The sequence below is a fragment of the Passer montanus genome, unplaced genomic scaffold (assembly GCF_014805655.1).
Source record: "Passer montanus isolate IOZ18808 unplaced genomic scaffold, ASM1480565v1 scaffold3, whole genome shotgun sequence".
Classification (NCBI taxonomy): domain Eukaryota; kingdom Metazoa; phylum Chordata; class Aves; order Passeriformes; family Passeridae; genus Passer; species Passer montanus.
Window position 1 is genome coordinate 13,411,649 of NW_024367707.1, and position 21,856 is coordinate 13,433,504.

The following is a 21,856-nucleotide window of genomic DNA, read 5'->3' on the forward strand; positions in this document are numbered from 1 at the left end:
CATCTTAAATCTGGATACCAGTTATAAATGCAACTGGAGGCTTAACAATTCTGTTAAAGAGGAATGAAGCTGATGAATAGGACTCATCCTCTAAGTACTGCAATCAGACAAATTATTCTATGATGAGGAAACGTCTTTTAAGATTAAAGGAATGAGGAAAAGGAAGGATATTAAGCCTACAGATGTGATGTGTCTTTGTCTATCAGCTAGGAAATGCTGGTGTCATCTGACGAGAGTGCCTAGATTGTAAATAGCACCTTAACAAGCTATGAGTGCTACAAGCATCATGTAAAGATCACATTAGAGCAGTGATTGGTTGTGAATGCTAAAGTAGGTTGAAATGTGCTGAGTATCTCTAAAATAGCAGCATCTGCAGCAGAATGCAGTGCCTCTTGCTGTTGAGTTTGCTCTATTGCAAATACTGGGTGAGTAACTGTGGGGAAGAAGTATCCCACATAATAATTTACCTCAGTCCTAACATGCTGTACCGGAGATGGCAAATCAGATGACACCCCTCTGGGTGAACTTTTGGCATTGGTACATTTTTGGAGTGAGGAGGGCTTGTTTCTGTGAAGTAGCCTCAGGTACCCTGCTATGCTCTGCAGAGTGGTATAATATTTTGTAACTTTAACATATGTTAGACAAATCACGTTAAAAAAAACGAAAAAGTATCAATTTCTTAATTTGTTGAAAATACAATAGCTTTGGGAGTAAGCTTCAAATATGTAGTTCTTATCCCATAGTTCAGCAGTTTCTAGTTACTATGAGTTTGCAAGAATTGGTGATGCAGTTTGTGATTCAAAGAAATGCAGTCAATTAACATGCATTCCTTTGCAAGGTCTGCACTTTCCAAAGGCTTTGTGCTCTACTGCTGCGCTTCCAGCACATGGCAAATATATTTCCCTGTATTTCAATGGCTTAAAGCCTGGGTTGTTGCAGTTGTTGGCAGTGATATGACAATCAACCAAGGGACAAATGCTATCATTGCAAGTTCTTAAAAAATAAAAGAGAAATCACTAACAATTGAATTGTATATTCTGGGAAGACACAACAGAGAATGTTGGAGGAGAGCACAGGGAAATTTATGTTCAATGATACAAAAAAACTCCTGCCAAACCTCAACTGTGTTGTACTGCAGATGTAGAAGACTATCTCAGGAATTATGTGAGAGTAAAACTTATTTCACTACATAGCATAAGAAAAGAAACTCAAATCTCAGAAAGCAGCAAAACAAGAAAAGCAGATCATTAATAGCTGAAGCACAGTACAAGAGGAAACTGCCTAAAACTTGTAATCCAATACCAAATTAATTTGGTCATGTAATACAACTGCTAAATAACTTCTGAACCCTCTTAGTAAATATAACAAATGTGTATTAAAACACAACTCTCAATCCTCAAATTCACTTAAAGGAACCAGTAAATCAGAAGAAGAAAGAAATTTTCTGGGAAAGACAATGTTGTAAGGAATTTGCCTTAGATCAAAACACAGGTCTAACTCATTATTTTCTATGTTTATTGGAATTCACTTTGCCTTTAATTTTGATTTTTTTCAATTAAAAAAAAGTCTATTATACAGATTTCTTTTTAATAGAACTGAACAAATGATGAATTATAGGTCTCTATTAAAAGCACTGCAGATTAATTCTCACAAGGATAAGTTCCAAGTTCAAAACAGCTACATCGCAAAGCAGACAAAAGCTAGCAAGATGCAACGTCACCTTGGGAAGCAATCAAAAATGTTATTCTTTAGCACCCTTTTATCTCACAATAACCAATTTATAGACTCATAAATTATAACTATACATGAGACATGTACATGATGGACAAGCTGGGACACAGATTTGTTGAAAAGTGCATGGGGTCCCTTGCATACGTGAGACTCCATCAGTAAGCTTTGTCAGGGAAGGTGACCAACAGTATCTCAGGATACATTAAATGAAATGCAGCATTCCTCATCCAGCAAGTCTAGATATTGCCTGCAGCACTGGGCACCCGCAGCACTGGGCACCCAACACAGCAAGGACACTCAGGCAAACGAGCTCAGGGGAGCCCCATGGTGAACAGGAATAGAATTACTGCTGAGCAACACTTGCACAGCTGCAAGGACTTTTCTGCATTTCTCCTCACACCACTGAGTAAGAGGGCTGGGGTTTTACCCAAGGAGCTAGGAGGGGACACAGCTGGGACAGTTGACTCCAACTAACCAGAGGGCTATCCCACCATACAGCAACATGATCAGCAGATAGAGCTGGGGGAAGAAGCAGGAAGTGGGTATGTTCAGAGCAGTGCTGTTTGTCCTTCCAACCTCCTGTTACACTTTATGGAGCCCAGATTTACTGGAGATGGCTGAACACCACCTGACAATGAGAAGTGGTGAATTAATTCCTTGGTTTTGTTTTGCTTATGTGCATGGCTTTTTCTTCACTTATCAAGCGGTCTTTATCTCAATCCAAGAGTTTTCTAGTTTTTTACCTTTTTTGTTCTCTCTCCCACTGGGAGAGGAAGTGAGCAAACAGCTGTGTGGGGCTGAATTGCCCAATGAATGCAGGGTATGATCTGCTGTATAAAGAATTCAGAATTCTGTTTCTTACCCTAATTTCCCTAATTAGTCTTTATGAGCTCTTTCCCATTAACTAGCTTTTCTTTAATAATTCAGGTTAAAATTATCTATTTTTATTTCATATCAATTAGTACTTCATAAAAGAGTGCATGTGAGAAATAAGAAATTATTTTGCCTACTCAGAATGTGACTGGTCTCAGTCACATTCAAGATCTGAAACTTGCTAAGAATTCATATCCAATGCTACATGTAAAAGACTTTTTCGTTATAAGGTTGATTCTTCTTTTCTTGGGGCTTTACAGTTTCTCTACAGTTTAAACTCTTACTTTAAAGAGGCAGAAACACCAAAACATACAGGTAACATTAGCCAGGAAAAAGACAAAGGGTAACCTGATCCTTTTCCAGAACTACTTGTGTAGGAAAAAAAAAAAAAAAAAAGGACAAGATATTTATTTTAATAGTTAAACATGTAATGCACTAGAATTTACTGTCAGACAACGTCTGATTACATTTTAAATTTATAGGGATTTTTTTCATGGTCACAGTAAGTAACCACAAGAATTAAATACAAAATATTATGGCACTTTTACTGGATTTTTTTTCCTTCAAATGAAGATGTTTTTATTTTATTTTTTAAAATATAAAATAAAAGTCTAGTTTAAGTAGGATTTAATTATGGAAGCCGAACATTTTGTGTTATGATGAAAGTGTTACAACAAGGGAAGCAATCTGTTTGTAATTAAATTTTATTCTTCAACTGTAGTTACTCCTTATAGCAACTGTATATGTCATTAATGATGTCCCAGAAGTCTATGAACCATTGTCTTTTAAGCACAAAATAAACTGCACTTTCACAAATACTTGTCATAGTCGATGAAAAGTGCCTTACCATGTACCCTTCTTCAAATTCCTTCAGGCAGGTTTGGCAAGACAGCTGTGTTTTTTGCAGTCAGGGGAAAAATCCCTGTTAAGTTAATAAAGTAAAGTAGTTGCTTTCTTCCCTATGTTATCTATGAATTTCAGATTTCAATAGTGTACTTATAAGGGGTATCAAGCAGTCCTTGTCTCCTTATGCTGAATGAAGATCTTCACTAAAGCAGCAGTTTCTCTCTTTCAATTGCCATAAAAGATAAGTTGCATAAAGAAAGGCTACCTGAGGAGAATATTTTGAACAGTTGTCAGTTCAGTCAAACTGGTCAGAGAAATCCATTTCCTGAACCATGAATTGCTACATGCCCTAAAAAAATTCTTGTCCTCACAGCCTTTTCAATTCTTCTCTGGGAAGAACTACCTGTCCACAGCCTTCTCATTTTCTGAGGCCAACACTGCAAATGTCTTCTGATCTTGTCAAAAACATAAGACTTCTGGTTTAAACATTTCAAACACAAATTTTTGACCCAGTAGCTTTTGTCATTTTTGTACCCAGGTCTGATAGAATCAGTCTATTCTGGTTTTCTGGTTTTTGTTTTTAAATAGAAAGCACTGGAGAAATAGACCAAGTAGGTTGATAAGTGGGTGATTTGTTTTTAATAACATGTATTCTTTGTTTTTTATATCTTAGTCAGTTTTTCCTCTCACTCCCTCTTCTAATTGTCCTGCTTCTTTTTTCTTCTGCCACGCCCTTCAAAGAAACAGCCGATAACTCTAAAATAGAAAAGAGCTTTCAGTTGGAATTGAGTTTGCTCTTTATTTTAATTATATTCAACAATTCTGTTTGGAGAGGAAAAACATATATTGCAATTAAAAGAAAAATAAACAAATTTTATTGGTACTATAAAGTTGTTCTTACAACCTGCACCAAAATAGGGAAAGTCTTCAGACAAATATCAGACAGCAGTCAGTGCATTTTAAATACCCTGCATACACTGTAGGTTGCCATTGCTATAGAGATAACTTCAAAGCTTCCAAAGCATGCAATCCAAATGATGAAAAGAAGTAAAACACAAAACACCATAATATTGATCAATAAAAATGCTAAAGAAAAAAAAATTAGACGTGAAAATGACTGGATAGAAAATTAAAGACGCAAAATGAAAAAAAAAAATCAACTGAAGAAAACGATAAGCAGGCAAGCACTGAATTTAAAATAGATGTAATACTATTGTTATTGTTGAAGATCTAATGTTACGTAAAGATGCATATTTGGTGCAGAAAGAGAAATGTAAGGATATTTGGATTCCATTCCTACTCTGAGTGCCACTTGCAAATCCCATAAAATATCATGGTCCGCTCTGATAAAAAGAAGAAACAGAAAAAGGGACATATATCCAAAAACTTAAATTGAGAGATTTGCAGGTGCATGGTGCACCTTGCTCATTTTGATGAGTGATTCCATAAGCCAACTTTAGACCCATTTATGATCAATGTTAAAAATTGCTAGTGGTGTTTCAATTAAATCTCTATGTTAAACAAAAAGCATTTTCCTGTGCAGAATGGACACTTTGTTTTTAATGAAAAATGGTGTATTTTTCTTGCAGCAAGTACTGTTATTATCTCCAATTGTTTGTACCATTATCACAGTGTAATTAAATATAGAGATATGAAAAATGAACAGGCTGCTTATGCATGGAAATTTCTGCAAGGTGTTCTTAATGCTTTGAAACAGTTTTATGAGAACCTGCAAGGTTTTCTGTCTTTTTGTTTGTTGGTTTGTTTGGTTTGTTTCATGTGGTTAATTGTTTGGTTTTGTCTTGATTGAATCTGGGTTTTAAAATGACCATACAAAATGAGGTTTTTTGGGTAAAGCCCTCTGGATGAGATCCCTTCCCTCCAGCATGTTGATGCCACCGGACAGCTTGATGTCACTGGCAAATTTTCTAAACTTGCATTCAATCCCTCTGTCCATGTTGCTGAATAAGATGTCCATGGAGGGTTTCACAGTGATGTTGAAGACATTAGGATAGTGATATGTCTCAGTAGCTTAGAAGCACCCTTTAATCTTTATGGTTGGCTTTAAGATATCCAGAAACAAGTCCTTATCTTTAGGATAGGAGATATTCTTCTCCTCCTTGCAATGAGCTGGGGTCCTTTAGGCATATTTACGTAATTCTGCCTATGCTGTTTACGAAGTAAATTATATGTATCTCAAAAAAGTCAATTAAATTTTGTATTGTTAAGAAAGTTTTTATAGCACGAAATTGCATAAACTAATTAAATACAATGGTTAGGGAATAAGATTTTCCAAGCATATGATAGAACCAGAGAGAAATTAAAAATTAAACACAGTAATTAGTAAGGATAATGATGATACTAATAATAGTAGTAATAACAGTAATCTTTTGCCCTAGGAAGCTCACCCATCTCACATTATGTCAATTATATGCCCTGTCAGACAGAATCATCAGATTGCTCTTACATCACCCATGATGCTGAGAAGCTATTTAAAATGGCCACTTTATTCCTATTCTCTCTTTATTCAGCTTTCCTTATCTACAAGTCATCGCATATAGTTTTTAATAACTCACTGAAGTAAAAACAGGAATATTCTTCAGAGAACGGGAGTTGGTACAACAGTAGCTGGCAGAAAAGAGTGAATTCACAAGCTTATTCACAGTTCAAGACAGCAAAACAATAAATTATATGCCCAAGAAAAAAGTATGAGCCTGGACACTTAGCTAGTAGAAATTGTAAGCAGCTCTCCACTTCTTTTTTGTTGTTGTTGTTTGGTTGGTTTTGTTTCATCACAAGCTTATTCACAGTTCAAGACAGCAAAACAATAAATTATATGCCCAAGAAAAAAGTATGAGCCTGGACACTTAGCTAGTAGAAATTGTAAGCAGCTCTCCACTTCTTTTTTTTTTTGTTGCTGTTTGGTTGGTTTTGTTTTATTTTGTTTTGCTTTTTGTTTGTTTGTTTTTTTCAATGGGTTGGTTTTGTTTCATTTTGTTTTGGTTTTTGTTTGTTTGTTTTTTTCAATACAGGCAAGTGGATACATAAAATACACTGTGTTTGTGAGCCTTTTACAATCCTGACTATGTTAGAGTTGTCAAATTATTTTGCCTTCATATAATTTCCATTATTTTCATTATGTTTCTAAAACTTTACACATGTGTGAATATGTTTTCTATGATTTTTTTTTTTTGAGCATACATACAATTCTAGTCTCTACTGGCAAGGTGTGCCTTTACATAGACAATTCCTCTTATAGGGTCACCACTCTAGGAATTCCTTTTTTTTTCTTTTTTAAAATTCTGTTAAGACTAGCCAGAGACAAGAATTTGAACCATTTTTAGCACTTTTAATTGAAGGTTTTCTCTGAAATGGGGTAATAGCTTCATTTTATATTTCCATCCTTCTTGTGCTTCCGTGTAGAAAGATGAATCAATGCTGAACAAATGGGAAATAAGCAAATAAAAACTATTGCTTATCAACTTAAAATACACAGTAAACTCATGTGTCAGGAATATTAAGAAATATAAGCAGAGTTTGCTAAAAATTGAGTGGGGGAGATGTTCACAGGCATTGCAAAGGACATATGCACTCCTATTGAGGCTCAGAATGCAAAAACCTAGATAGTGCAGCACTGTTGGGTTCAATTTTAGGCATTCTCAGCAAGAAATATGTTGGGGACAAAAGTACCATTTTGAGAGGCAATGTCAGTCTCTGAGAGAGTCTTAAATTTTGGAGTGGTAACACCTGCATGAAGCTATCATGAAATAGAGTAGGGACAGAGTCCAGCACTGAATTCCTTTGTGGCACTCATTTATATGTCACTTCTCTAAATATGTAAGATTTACCTACTATATATATGAGGATTCATGGGAATATTGATATATATATATCCAATAGACCTATTCATTTTTAGTTTGCATAGAACTGTGGATATTGTTTTTCCTTTGGGGCTTCCAGAGTGCAGGTTTATCTTAAAATCAGGCAGTACTGATGGTATAATGAGAAGGAGGAAAAGAACATTAGCTTTAAAATCTTTCAGGGGAGACCAAATTAACTTCAAATTTCTGCTTACTCAAGGGGAAAAGTATGTACATACAGACAGGCACATTTACCTTTTTGTCTTCTATTATTTGAGTGAGAAAGAAATTCAGTTATGTTTCCTGTGACTGAAGCATCAGTTCTCTATGCTACTTTTCATAAGCTGAAGTAAAAAAATCATTGTAAGGTGACACAATCCAAGGGATATGAATGAGATGGGTTAGCTACATAAGGAGCAGGCTGAGATACAACTGCTGGTGCCCTGAGGTAAGTTAAAAAAATGAGAATCTGAGAATCTGGCAACAAGTCAGAACAACAGGCCAGCTCAGTAAATAGCATGCCCCCCTGCTTAATATAAAACAAATTGGCAATAATGAATGGAGGTCTCTGTGGAAGTGGGGGTGGGGAGGAACAGCTACTCAGCCTCAATGTTTCATTCCAGTCATTCCTGTGGAAGATACTGTACATCATTATAGGTTATACCCTAACCTTTTAAATAATAATTGAGAGGCATAAAACTTTAGTTAACTTACCTCAATAAATTTCATTTTAATTTTCTTAGTCCATGGGCTGGGTCTCATGCCTTTAAGTCAAAATATATTCTATGTTTCTGCTGCTTCTTTGCTGACAGAAAGCTACATCTGCACCAATTACAAGCTTGTCTTTTGCGACTTTCTTGAATTGTCTAACATTCCATTTTACCTTATTCACATACAGAAGCACAGAATCTGGGGATGGCCTTGGCTGGAAGACACCTCTGCAGTTTGTATTGACCCACCCTCTGCTGAGAGCAGGGTGTGCTTGAGAAGTTTGCTCAAGGCTATGTCCACTCAGGTGTTTATTAATTCCAGGGATAAAGACTCCATAGTGTCCTGGGTGACCTGTTCTAGTGTTTGACCACCATCATAGTTAAAAAAACCCAAACCAATCAAAATCAACCAAACAAACAACACCCAACCACACATACTAAACAGCAAACTTTCACCGTTTTTTGGGGGTTTTTTTTAATTGAAAAATTTGTGACACTGAATTCCCAAAAAAACAGTGGAGAAGTAGAAGGAGCTCTGTGGCAAAATTGGAAGAGAGTTACCATTAAAAAGGCTGATACAATCAGGAAGGAATAAATGGCTATTTCAGAACCTAAATAGCATTTGTCTTAATTTTTCAGTCAATAGAGAATACTGGCTTGAAGACTTGTCTGACTAAAGACTCAACTCACTGGAAGCTACAGACAGAAAATCAAGAAATAGAAACAGTCAAAAAGACCTTGGAATAGAAATGAAAGCCAAAATAGAAAGATACATCTCAAATGTATGTGGTGAGATTCTGAAATAATTTGTGGTTTTTTATTCCAATGTCTGTTTCACAAGCATAGCAATATATACCTAGAATAATATGCCCTCCTCTGTTAGACTTTTCTTTAAAAAATAGATTCCTGAAGTTTATTTCCTGCCTGACTCATTCTGCTCTTACTAAAAACATCTTTTCAAGCAAATTAAGAATGTTTTGTAAATTTTGCATGCATGTGTGTACAAAGTAATGAAAATGTCAAGGTACTTCAATGGTTTTCACATAAACTTTTCTCCATTTAAGAACATTTATCAGTATGGCAATAGTGTCTCTTCTCCATGGAGTCAGAATATGATGGGAAAAGAGTTATTTCATTGATGCAGTTTAAATCAATTTTCTGAATGCCAATTAAAATTCAAAATATGTTAAAATGTCTTCTGTTTATTTTTTTCTTTTTTTTCAGAGTGTGGTTAGATCATAGAAGAGAATTTTATTCACTGTATAGGTTTTATTCGGGTTCAGTCTCTGTTTTTATCTTAATTCAGAATCAGAGCTATGTAAGAGTAGACTTATCACTAGCTATATAGTTTGATATAAGAGGAGAAAGCTGTAGAATTTTGTGAAACTTCTCTATATTCAGTTACATACCCTCACCTGCAAGCTTAAGAAAATGCTAACCCAATTATATCTTTGACTAAATTAAAACTGACTGATGAGCTCAAAAATGGTACTAAGTATATGTGACTCTTACCTCTTTTTTAAAATGTACCAGTGAAAATTTGATGTTCCTTTCCATTTTTCACAAAATGCATAAATAAATTCCACAAAAGGAATACTAATTTCCTGCAGTTCTTAAGCAGAATGTTAGTTAGGGCTCATTTTATTGTAGTACACAGGAATGTACTAAAATGTGCATGCTGGGAATAAAACTACATAATCTTAAATAAATTAGGCTGGTTCTTTGCCTGTACCTTCAAATTACTCTTGATTTTATATCTAACTGCATAGGGTAGGATTTCTCAAAGTTTGTATAGAAGAATAACATTTTGGGCAAGATGAATTAGAGACGAAGTGTCAAAAAAGCAATAGAAGTTGACAAATTTGCAAGATTTAACAAATAATATTGGGCCATTATTTGAGGTGAATAATGGAACAGTGATTGCACTTGTTAAGTTATGCATATGGTATTCATTTGAAACACTGCAATTCATTTCAATTCAATTCATTTGTTTTGTTGAAAAATTGGGATCTGAGGATCTGGTCCATCATGTTTAAGGTCAATATAAGTGAAATTATTTATGTTTGATATTTAATTGGTGTACTCCTTATATTTCACTTGGCACTTGGTACTTGTGATGAGGTTCTAAAAATAACCCACGGTTCAAGAGTGGAAATGAAAAGAACAATAGGTTGAAGGGGAAGTCAGAGAAGAATAAAAGCATAGTCTCAGAAGTGTTACCACAAATCATGGGAAAAGTTCTTGAATAGTCATATACACGTTAAAAAAACCAACCAAACAAAACAAAATCAATAAAACAAACAAAAAAAATCAAACTAAAAAATAAACCAAGCAAACAAGAAGCCAAAACCACAGGCGATCTGCAAAGCATAATATGCCCAAGTTAGTTGAGGTCTAGTTCACTCTGCTATGGAAATTTACAAGATTATCCTAATTTTTTTTAAGTTATTCCCAAAGATGTTTTACAATCTCAGTGTATATATAAACAGTAGTTGGGAACAATAGAGCATTGTCTAAATCAGGCTGTTCCATCCTTCTCTCAGTAGGGACTACAAGCAAGCACAGAGCAACATGATTAAGAATTCATTTGTTGTATGGTTCAGAGGGAGCTGAAATGATTAAGCTCCTTTATCATGTTTCTTTTCCTATGTATATTTTAAGAATACTTCTGCTAAGGAAAAACAACAACAACAAAACAAAAAGGAAGCAAGCTCCTCTTCAACGTGTGGCAATATTTACTTACCTACTGTATACATATGTTTCCATTTGATAAATACTGCTTAAACCAAGAGAAATTGCAGGCTGCAGAAATGTCTCTGTGCGGCACAGGAGAGAGAGACTGCAAAGGCAGTTTTCAAGTCCTTATCTGCAAAGAGAAAGAGATTATTTCCTTAACCTTTGTTATCAGCATGAGACCTACTTTAACGCTCCTAAGGCTCAGAAGGACTTCTGTAGTGGTGAAGGCTGAGCTGGATGGGCTGTGTCTCACTGCCAGCGTCTGGCTCTCCAGCAGGGGAGCTTCTGCTGGGGCAGCGGGCGCCCGAGCACAGCGGCACACTGCTGCCCTCAGTGCAGAATCAAAAGATGCTTTCTTGCCTATGGCAATTCGTATTCAGAAGGCACAGCTAACACCGACATGTGAACCTCACAAGCAGACAAAATCACCAGCCATCAATCTCTTCTTTTTCACCCAAAAACTGTCATACTAAATAAAAGAGACACCTAGGTTTCCCTGCCCGGACTCCTGAAGCCTGGCTGTGATGACTTACCCACCTAAAGGGTTCACCAACAATCAGTCTGGCTTTGCAGAACTGAGTGGACTATTTAGGCTTGGCTTGAAGCATATTATTTTATTTTATTCTAAATAAACCACAACATAATAGTACAGTAAAATAAAAAATAAACAGAGTGCACCCCAATTTTCCACTCTGTTTGTACAGATTACACAATTTCTTTTCTGTCATTATACCAATTCTTATGAGATTTCACTCAGAATTTCTTTGCCTGTTCTGAAAAGGTTTACAGACCCTAGGAAACTAACTTGCCATTTTGCAGTTTTTTACTTTTGTGCCTTCTTTAGAATACCTATATTTTTGGGAAATACAGACTTTCTGCAATATAGTTAGGCTCCAGCCTTGCACTATTGCACATGTAAGGTTAACACATACTAACTAGCAAGGTTGGAGACCTATTTAATGTCCAAATAGTGTGGGAGTAACTTTCCATTTTTAAATAACAATTCAAAGGTTATTTATAAGTATCACATTCCAAAGTCTTGGAAGAAGGCAGAAACAAGGAGAAAATTGCATGTTTTACAAAAGTGATCATTCATAATATGCAATTTCTCACTTATTTTTTTTCTACTGTTTTCTCTGTCACATACTTCCATCCATTTTAACCATGGAACTAAATGCTACTGCTGTGAGATCAGTGAACATATATTTCCTAGACCTTGTATTTTAAGAACACAGTACATCTTACTTTGGGATAAAGATACAAAACTTGTTTATGTGAATGCCTGATCTGAAGAAGAATCAGCAGTACTACAGGTTCAGAAATACTAGCTAAAATATTTTCCCTTTTTCAGGGCTTTCCATATGCTGAAAATATAAATTAGCTCTTAGAAGCTTTAATGACATGCAGAGATAAAAGCCAGCCCATAAAAGAAAGAGAGTTAGAAAATTAGGATCAGAAATTAGAAATTGCAATGAGAAAAGTAAAAAATTGTCTCTCACCTGTGAACTTTTTGTCTGTTCCAATATATCTTTTGTTCCAGCCTAATTCACATAAAATATGTATAACACTTTCATAGACTTTATCTTTGTATCTTATTACAGGTAGAAAATTTAAAAGTGTGAATAAGCGTTTTTTATTTTCTGTATCTTTGAATATAAGCCCTTTCTTTACATTTTCTTTCTCTGGTGTGAGTGGGCAGATGGGATACACATGCTTCTTGATGTAATATCTCCATGCACTTTGTTGAATTCACCACTCTAAAATACAGAATGGAGCGGTCTTACCCCTGTGCAAACCTTCAAAAAACTCAGAAAGTTGTACTTAGTACCTTTTGTCTAACTCTGTTAAGACAGCTAGTGAATAAAAGTATTACATTTCTGCAGTCATTTAGGAAACATCTGGGGTGAGAATACAAAGCCTCACACCATAGCCTTACATCAGCTGCCATCTATGTCACTATGCACTAATCCATCTGTGCACAAAAAAGTGCCTCGCATGCATTTCATCCTCCCTAGTTTTCTACTTAGTCTTTCGAGTTTCTTGTTTATATTCTGCATTATTTCAAGAGGCATAAAATAAAAAAATTAAATTATATATTTTGAGTGGGCAATGAAAGCAGAGAATTAATTGAAAATGTTTCTTTTTTATATGCAGATGTGCCTTTTGACAACATTAGAAAGAGGCTGGGAACACACAAAACCTTGTGAACTCAGTGACTCATACCCATGACCCAAGGTGCACTGGGGGTAATAGTGGGAGATATTGACAAGCCATTTCGGATAGAACATTGAGAATTAAGAAATGCTTAAGAAGAAACACTTGCCACTTTTTGGTCAAAAGGTAAAAGAAGTTACATTTGGCAAGTGGCCTAGACTTGGAATTGTACTTGTCACCTCTGTTTATGTCCCACTCTGGTCAAAATCTCAATGGTATCTAGATTCCCTTTTTCTTTAAGGGAAAATTAGTTTATAGGGTTTTTTTACTAAAAACATCCTAATCTGCAAACTAGCAGCATTCAGATTTGTAACTACTTGATACATTTTTCCCTAAGGTACAAATATCTACTTCTCTCAGTACTCCAGAATAGACCCTTATTATGCTTCCCTGCAGATATATGCATCATAAATTCTCTTGGCTCTCTTTTCAGCAAACTTGGAATATTAAAAAAAAAATACAGAAACTCTGAAAAAGAAATGAAGAAATATATAGGAACATGAATCATTCAGAATAGTCAATAAGAACTTATTTTTATTTACTATTAACTATATTTGTCTCAAAAAGATTTTTTTTTTCTGAATACTGACTTATAGTCATCATAATCTCTTTTTTACATATGGGAACATTTGTACTTGAATATGCTTTAGTCAAATTACATTCATAAATTTTCTAAGGGATTAAACGTTATAATAGTGAGACAGAGTAAGCCTGTTTTGATGCATTCTAGATTCCTTTTATACTCCCACCAATATACAAGAACCAGTCAAAAATCTCTTGACCTATGCAAAAAAATTTCTTATAAAGTCCTGTGTATTGACTGGCAAAGTATTGAAACCTTAATGGGCCTGAAAAACTTAATGACTAACTCATGAACCAACTTGCACAAATTTGCGTTTCTCTTGGGTTTTGGGTTGTTTGTTTTGATTTTTTTTAAAATTAGTAACTTGACTTAATAAAAGCAAGAGTGTTAATACCTTCCTCAGATTTTATAGCCAGTGAAGTCATGTAGAAGTCTCATACTATTGGCAGTATCTTTCAAAACTCTTGGACTGTATAATTTCCAAGATAATTCATAGGAAAATAAATGTATTTAAAGCATGCATTAAAAAATTGACAATACTGCTGTGATTTTAGTTATTGCTTATTGTTGAAAAAACTCTCCTTCCAGATATTTCTTTTATGTACAGCTATAGATATAGACATAGATATGGATACATATTCATGTAGAAAGGGAAAGGAGCTATTGAATAAATATGGAGTAAAATGATGATTATAAAATTCTAATTATATTACTCATTTCAAATCTGAAAATACAAAGTCTGCTCAGGACATCACTTATAGATAGGGTTTTATAGAAAAGGAATTGCAATCCACTGACTATACCTGTCAGACCATATAAATTTCATTCCATCTTTTTTCAAAGATACCGTGTTCAATAGGCACATCAGAAAAAAAAACCAAAAAAACAGGGATGAACAATTTCCTCTTGCACTAAAAAGAGCACCTCTGGATAAAAAATTACCTAGGTGTGTACTGCTTTTATTTTCTCATTTAATTGCTTTCTGTCTGTTCACCTTTTTTACTTTTTTTCCTCTATATTAATCTGTCTTTTTAGCTTTCATTTGCAGCAAAGACAGCTATTTCATTATGACCATAAAGAAAGATCATCTCCTCATGTTTACATCTAGAACTACACCTAGCGGAATTTCAGTGTTTAGCAAAATTGCTAAGTATATCAAAGTTCAGGCACCACCAAGTGATCTCCCTTTTTGCAGAGTTCAATAAAAAGGAAATGGTGATTTGCTAAAGCAAATGAAGGAAAATTAGTATGAGTATTCTGCATGGAAAAATAACTTTTTTAAAATATTGATGTTTGCAAGTGGTAAATCATGTCTACATCCCTTATTTAACACATGGAGAGTGTCTAGATCCAGAGGTAGAAAGGGGTTTCTGTTCCATGTTAGTGCATCCACACTGTGCATCATTGCCCTCTGTGATAACCCCTGTGACTTTATGACAAAATTACTGCTTTTGCATGCACTTTTATGAAATTTCTGAAGTAAAGTGAAGCTTAGCCAATAGACCACTACTATCATATTGCATATGACGCAAAATGAGAGTCTACTTTGCATGCTCTGGAATGTAGGATGCTTGTGGCTATCTGAAGGCTGTCTCTCTGCTGAGAGATAGAGAGGTGATTAGATGTGAAAGCACCACTTGCTGCAGTCTCTCAGTGGTCATTTGTGCCTGGCTATAGGCTGCCTTTGGGCATCACCCAGCCAGGTGCTACCTGACCACATTGGTGCATCTCAGACCAATCCAGACAGACTAATTCAGAATAAACTGGATAACAAAAGTAATATTTTCTTTTTTGTAGCATTTTTTTTGACAGAAGATGATTAAATCCATGGTACTGCTGACTCAAGGCTTCATGATTAATGAATACATGTGACTTGTTCTGAAAAATTAATAAAGAAAATAGTGAAGAGTTGAAATAATAACCCCTCCAGTAAGGATACTGTATAAACTGGATAACAAAAGTAATATTTTCTTATTTGTAGCATTTTTTTGACAGAAGATGATTAAAACCATGGTACTGCTGACTCGAGGCTTCATGATTAATGAAAGCATGTGACTTGTTCTGAAAAATTAATAAAGAAAACAATGAAGAGTTGAAATAATAACCCTTCCAGTAATGATACTGTCGGAGCCAGGAGAAATTATTAATAGCTCAAAACAACTAATATATGGGGGGAGGGCAGGGCAAGTTCTGTATAGGTTGGGCAAAGCACTACTTCACAGCCCACTGGATCCTCTGCTCCAGCCTCAAACTTGCTACCAAGCAAGTGGCACAACTGAAATCCCAGCTGTGGAGAGACCAGAGCAAAGGCCATGACATTGGTCTCACCTACCCCATTGCCTCAGACCTCACAGCAGCTGAGATCATGCTGGATCCAGGGCTGTAATTATTGATCTGTCTCTCTCCTTTCTCTCTCCTTCTTCTCCTAACTTTCTCTTCTCAAAAGCTGTGTAACTTTAGGTTGGATCAGTTAGAGTTTAAGTCAGTGTTTAGTGAAGTACCTTACTGTGACTGGATGATGACTTTCTCTTCTCAAAAGCTGTGTAACTTTAGGTTGGATCAGTTAGAGTTTGCTAAGTCAGTGTTTTGTGAAGTGCCTTACTGCAACTGGATGACACTTTAAAATTTGCCAAGTACCTTATTCTCTAAAGTTTGTAAGAAAAATTTGCTGTTCAACCTCCTGAGAAGTTTGTTGTTTTCTCCCATTCACAGCTGAAGGAACTGCAGTACCTAAGCCTCTTTAAAACATGTGTTGAGTGAACTCGGAGTGCTACACATACCAAATATAATTTTGAGTGCTTTGTAAAAGCTACAGCCCAAGCACAAAGCACTGCATATAATGGCCAAGCTGTCAGGTGCAGATATGACATGTCTGTAAGTTGCAGGAGTGCCTTGTTCACCTGGGTCCACCTTCTTGCCCTTTGAACTGCTGGGTCTGGGCTTTGATTTGAGCATACATGTGTGGGTTGTAGAACAGGACTCATGACCTACCCAATATACCTGTCATGTCAAGCAAATTTCAGGTCATATGTCAACACACAAGGTGGTTGCAGCAAAAAAAATCCTGTGTGACACCAAGGGAATGTGCCATCCCCAGAGCTGCACTGAGTTGGGCTTCCAGGAGAACCTGGGAACAGAGGGATGATGGTGCAGTGTTGACCAAAGCAAAGATACAAGAGTTGCAGCCAATATAACACTGTAGGCCTACTCTTAAGACAATATTTGCAGTACTCTCCAGTTCTATTACACCAAGCCAGTTAGGATCACCTAGACTAGAAAAGACCTTAAAAATTACTGAGTCCAACCATTAACCTGGTACTGCCAAGTCCAGTACTAAGCATGTTCCTAGTATCACATCTACATGTCTTTTAAATAGCTGCCCTGTGAAATGTGTTCCAGTTCTTTACAACCCTCTCAGTGAAGAAATTTTTCCTAATCCTCAATCTGACCTCCCCTGCACCTCCTGGGCTCTTTGAGTGAAAGCCAGTGGTAGATTTATGAGTCTTGGGACTAAGTTTGATACTAGCAAAAAATCTAACCCTATAGGTATTTAATGATTTTGTGTTTTTTCCCCTTCATTGCATTCTGTCAATGCATTAATATCTAATGCTAAACTGAATTGTCAAGAAAGGCTGATTTCAGTAATTAATCTATGGTTTACTTTGCACTGAGGTTTATTCAAAAGTATTCCTGCTCCCAGAAACACTATCCTATCTAAGGATAGGATCAATCTTTTACTCAATAACTCATCTCCCTCTTGTTCTTTAGTGCCAAAGTACAAGATTATATTCCAAATAATTTAGATTTGTACGGCTTTGTACTCAAGCATTCATGAGGCAGAAGTCTGTTTATGTGAGAACTTCAGCTGATATACACTGACTTTGGAGGCTTTGCTAATGCTGACTTGATTAGCATGCAAATAGCTTTTGATGTCTCTGCTCAAATTAACATTCCTATCACCTTATCCCTCAAGATAACTGTTTCTCCTGGCTAAACATCAAAACTGGATGTCAGTATTTCCCAAGATCCTAAATTTAAAAAGACAGAGGCCATATTTACCAATAATTTCTTGATTTCTAAAGTGAATCCCCAGCAGATGAAGCTCCATCTGGCATAGTTATTAACAACATTTTGCCTGCTCTATAATCACAGTGCAATTCCACTACTCCACAGAAAGGATTGAATTTCTTCTTTGATACATGTCCACTATAAAGGGATGGGTGATTCCAGTAATACTCGTTTTTTCTCCTTTTTCTTCTGTAATTTTCTCTCCCTCCAGTAATACTCAAATGTGAGGGAAGCAAATATTACTAAGTCCAAATTTTCTGGAAGAGAGATATTTTAAATTCCATTTCACTTTACCCCTTTTTTTCTCTCTTTCTCCTGAAAAAGAGTGAATGTGAAAACAAAATGCCTGCCATACCCTTCACAGCTCAGGCTTTTTGCAGCCACTACAGCTTATTTCTCCCTCTCACCTGTCTCCAGTATAGCAGTTTGTGTTCTTTATAGACAGCCTGCAAGGGTGTTTTATTTCCATGGGTACCATCTCCCCTCTGATGCTGCAGCTCCTCCTGCTGACCACAGCCTCTTTTCTCTCCCAGCGCTGCAGTATTGCTCTGTCAGGTACAAAGGCAGCTGGCCCTTAGCATTCAAACTTGATGAATGGTACCTTTAACAATTGACCATTACAGCCAATATTGTTGCTTTTATCACAAGAAATAGAATGCATCAATCTGTATTTGTTATCACTACAGGAGAGAAATAAGAATAGCTATGGTCATTTTATATAGGTTATTTCAGTATATTGGTAAGATGGGCAGCATATTTTTATATTATATGACTCTTGATAGCACCTTTTTAATAACCTAGGTCACATTAATAATTTCTCTGGTTTTTGTACTGTTTCTGTATGCACTTTCTCCAGAAAGAAATATGCAAAGGCCCCTTAAATGCAACACTTTTGATCCATATCTTTTTAATGGGGTAATATTTCATTTGGAAACATTTAGCTCCTTCTTCCCAAGGCTTTCAGCTCGTGTTAGTCAGATCGATAGGAGTGGTCGTGATCATAAACGATGTATAAAGCACGTTCCTACACCACCATGTCTGAAGCATTGTGTCAATGTACTGAGGCTGTTTAACTACCTACCTCAGTTTCAGTGATTTTAGAGTGACTACACATTTGTTATTTGGGTGTTTAGTGAGCTTTTAGTGCAAAGTTATTACCCTGGTTTTGGCTGAAATATGGTTAATTTTCTTCTCAGTAGCTGATAAATGGCTGTGGTTTAGATTTAGTATGAGAATAATGTTGATAGCACAGCAATGTTTTTGTTTTTGCTGAGCAATGCCTATCCTAAGTCAAGAGCTTATCAGTGTCTCTTGCTCTGCCAGTGCAGATCTGCACAAGAAGCTGAGAGGGAGCATTGCCATGACAGCTGACTTGAACTGGCCAAAGGGATACTTCATACTATGGAACTTCATGCTCAGTGTATAAACTGGGGGGATTGGGCCAGAAAGGGCCAATAGCTGCTGCAGGGTGGGATGGGCATTGGTTCAGTGGGTGGTGAGCAATTGCATTGTGCATCACTTGATGCATCAATAGACATCAAAGACATTACTGTCTTGATTTCTATTTCACTCTCTCCCTCTCGGTCATTGCATATACTTTTATTAATAATAGTGTTTGTTGTTTCTAGTTTATTTTAATTTAGTTCAATTATCCAGCCATTCTTACCCCAGCCCATGGGTGTAATCTTTTTATGATTTTCCTCACCCTCTCACCAGGGAGGAGGGGGAATGAATGAGCAGATGCATGGCACCTAGTTGCTGGCTAGGGTTCAGCCACAACAGCTATCACAGATATGTCTAAACTATCCTTCCATCATAATCATCTTAGAGCTGTCACTGTATCAGTGGTCTGAGCATGAATGCAAAGATATGAAGCTAGATATACATTGCTAGCTGATTACCCATAAATGCATGTTTTACCATAGCAAGGTAAAATAACATTCTTTACAAAGAGAATGTAAGGGTTTGGGTTTGAAAATTGCACTCTACAAGCATTTGATTCCATTTAAAAGGTAAGTACAGTATGCAAAGAGCAAGTCTTCTACCATGTGTATATATTTTTAGTCACTGTGCTTACTGGGATGTCATCCACATAGTGATAGACTCTGACAACACTTTATAAAATGGAGATTTATTGATGCAGTAGGGACGATGAGCAACAACTCATCCATATAATGACTTATTCACAATGAATAATATGGGGAAGGTTTACTTTCTTTCCATTTTTTTTGATTACTAGGGTACTTTCCCCAAAATGTACTTTAGTTTGTACTTTCACTGAAATGTAGTTTAGGTTATACAAATCATGGTAGTACTTAAATGTGTTAAAACTATTCTATACATGTTTTAACTCCAAGTATGAATATCCCTGCTACATAATAGAGGTGGATTTCTTTCCACGTGGTAGATTTCTTTTTTTGTATACAGAACAGTATCTTGAACTTTGGTCTATTAGATGAGCTGAATTCAAGGTTTGACAAAGACATCCATCAAAAAAAAGTCTTTAATATGCACTGATTCACAACAGAATCCCAGTGCAAAATAGAAATATGAAGTTTTACAGACTGTGCTGGGTTGTGCTGGGTTAAAGGTACTTTTCTTCACAGTGGCCATTAAGACGCTGTTTTTTGGGATTTTGCTGAATGCAGGGTTGATAATAGAGGTGGCTGAGCAGTGCTTGCACAGAGCTGAGCCCTTTCTGGCTTTTTTTATTGCAACACTGGTGAGGAGATGGGGGATGCATGGGAAGTTGGGAGAAAGCACAGCTGAGCCAAAATGACCAAAGGAATACTCCATACCATAAAAAAATACTCAGTCTATAAACCTGGGGGAAGAAGGAAGATGGTGGGTGACATTTGGAGTGATTGTGTCACATTATGTATGATGGGGCCTGGCTCTCCTGGAGATGTCTGCCTGCCCATGGGAAGCAGTGAATTCATTCCTTGTTTTGCTTAGTTTGCATGAGTGGCTTTCGCTTTCTCTATTAATCTGTCTGTATCTCAACCCACAATTCTATCTTTTACCCTTCTGATTCTCTCCCCAGTCCTGCTGGTGGGAGAGCGGGCAAGCAGCTGCGTGGGGCTTGGTTGATGGCTGGGCTAAAACCACAACACAGACACACACAAATGCATTCATGTTTGTTGTAACTTGTATGATTCACACAGGACTGATTCCTTTTAGTTTTAATTTGTAATAACTTTGGATGTAAGTGTGTACATTTCAGTATTGTGCTCATAAGAGGACTGTAGGCTCATCCCATGGAAGAAATTAACAGAAATTTCATGTTTAAAATTCAAAATTAAAATTTCAATCTATTCAAAACAGTTCAAAGTTGCATTCCATCTAAATTAGCTAGCCTTGCCACACTCATTCCTATGTTTACATTTTCTATTCTTTTTTTTTTATTATTTTTTAAAGAACTGTGTGATTGCCAAAATATTCTCTTTGAGGGCAAGTAAACACTTCTAGTTCAGCATTTGAATGATGATCAAACCATTCTGAGTGTCTCTGAGAAAATCCCTTCTCTCTAGTGACCTTGTTTACTGAACAGAAATTTTCAATCCCATATCCCTAATGAAAATGTGAAATGAAGATTTAAATAAAAAATCAAAATACTAAATATGTTATTTTTCCCTTTTGCTTTTATTTTCCCTCACTTTTGTTGTTTTGGTTTGGGTTTTTCCAGGGGGCAGGGGGGTTGGGTTTTTTTGGTTTTTTTCTCTCTTGAAAAGTTTGTGTGTGTTTCTTGAGAGAACCTGATATATCATAGCAGCTTTTCTGTCTGGAAAGATTTTACTGTTCAAAATCTCCAGACTCCCACTGGTCTTAACTTTCCAGTATATTAAAGCCATAAAGTCATTTTAACAGGCACAGTAGGATTAGTTCAGTAAAGGGGGGATTGTCTGATAATGGAGAGATGCCATAGAAATGTATTTGCCTCCCCATTTTTTTTGGCATTGAAGGAACATGGAATAGGTTCTAATCCCAGCTTCCCTGTTTTTCACCAGTTTTTGGCTGCTAAAATTCATTTTTGGACTCACTGGCTGAGGGCAAACACTTTAATGCTCAAGAGCCATTCTAGCTTACTATAAAATCATAGAATATGCTGAGATGGAAGAGACCCATCAGGATCATCAAGTCCAACTCCTGGCCCTGCACACGATATCCCAAGAATCACACCATGTGCCTGACAGGCCTGGTGCTGTGACTACTTCCCTGAGGAGCTCCAGTGCTCA